Source organism: Mandrillus leucophaeus, unplaced genomic scaffold (assembly GCF_000951045.1).
Source record: "Mandrillus leucophaeus isolate KB7577 unplaced genomic scaffold, Mleu.le_1.0 Scaffold857, whole genome shotgun sequence".
In the NCBI taxonomy this organism is placed as follows: Eukaryota; Metazoa; Chordata; class Mammalia; order Primates; family Cercopithecidae; genus Mandrillus; species Mandrillus leucophaeus.
The window spans coordinates 227,802-229,134 of NW_012109330.1; positions in this window are offsets into that span (position 1 = coordinate 227,802).

The following is a 1,333-nucleotide window of genomic DNA, read 5'->3' on the forward strand; positions in this document are numbered from 1 at the left end:
AGGATTGTAAATGCACCAATCAGCACTCTGTAAAAACACACCAATCAGCACTCAGTAAAGTGGACCAATCAGCGCTCTGTAAAATGAACCAATCAGCAAGATGTGGGCAGGGCCAAATAAGGGAATAAAAGCTATTCCCCCCTCCCGCCCCACCACAGCCAGCAGTGGTAACCTGATGGAGTAGGCTTCCACGCTGTGGAGGCTTTGTTCTTTTGTATTCACAGTAAATCTTGCTGCTGCTGGGTGTTTGAGTTCACACTACCTTATGAGGTATAACACTCACCGCCAGGGACTGTGAAGTCAGTGAGACCACGAACCCACGGGGAGGAGCAAACAACTCCGGATGCGCCACCTTTAAGAATTGTGATACTCACTGGGAAGGTCTGCAACTTCACTCCTGAAGTCAGCGAGACCAGGAACCCACCAGAAGGAAGAAACTAAAGGCACATCTGAACATCAGAAGGAACAGACTCAGGACATACCATTTTCAAGAACTGTAAACACTCACCGTGAGGGTCTTCATTCTTGAAGTCAGGGAGACCAAGAACTCACCGGAAGGAATACATTTCGGACACAGCACCACTACACTCCAGCCTGGTGACAGAGTGAGTCTCCGTATCAACAACAACAACAACAAAAAATTGATTCCTAAATGTTTATATGTTTATAATTTTATGTTTTGTATTTAGATGGCTTTTTTGTTTTTTGGGGTTTTTTTGTATAAGGTATGAGATTTAGGTCAAAGTTTTTCTCAATTTTTGTTTTTTAAGAGATGGGAGGTCTCTCTGTGTTACCCAGGCTGAACTTGAACTCCTGGACTCAATGGACTTTTAACTCCTGGACTCAATTGCTGCTTTTGCCTCAGCTTCCTGAGTAGCTGGGACTACGTCAGGGTGTTGTTTTGTTTTTGTTTTTGACAGAGTCTTGCTCTGTCGCCCAGGCTAGAATGCAGTGGTGCAATTTTGACTCATTGCAAACTCTGTTTCTCGGGCTCAGGCGATTCTTCTGTCTCAGCCTCCCTGAGTAGCTGGGATTACAGGTGCCCGCCACCACACCCAGCTAACTTTTGTATTTTTAGTAGAGACGGGTTTCACCATGTTAGCCAGTCTGGTCTTGAACTCCTGGTTTTAGGTAATCTGACCGCCTCGGCCTCCCAAAGTGTTGGGACTACAGGCGTTAGCCACGGCACCCGGCCTAGGTCGGGGTTTTTAAAAAAAGGTTTTATGACCAGGATTGGTGGCTCATGCCTATAATCCCAGCACTTTGCAAGGCCAAGGTGGGCAGATCACTTGAGGTCAGGAGTTCGAAACCAGCCTGGCCAGCATGGTGAACC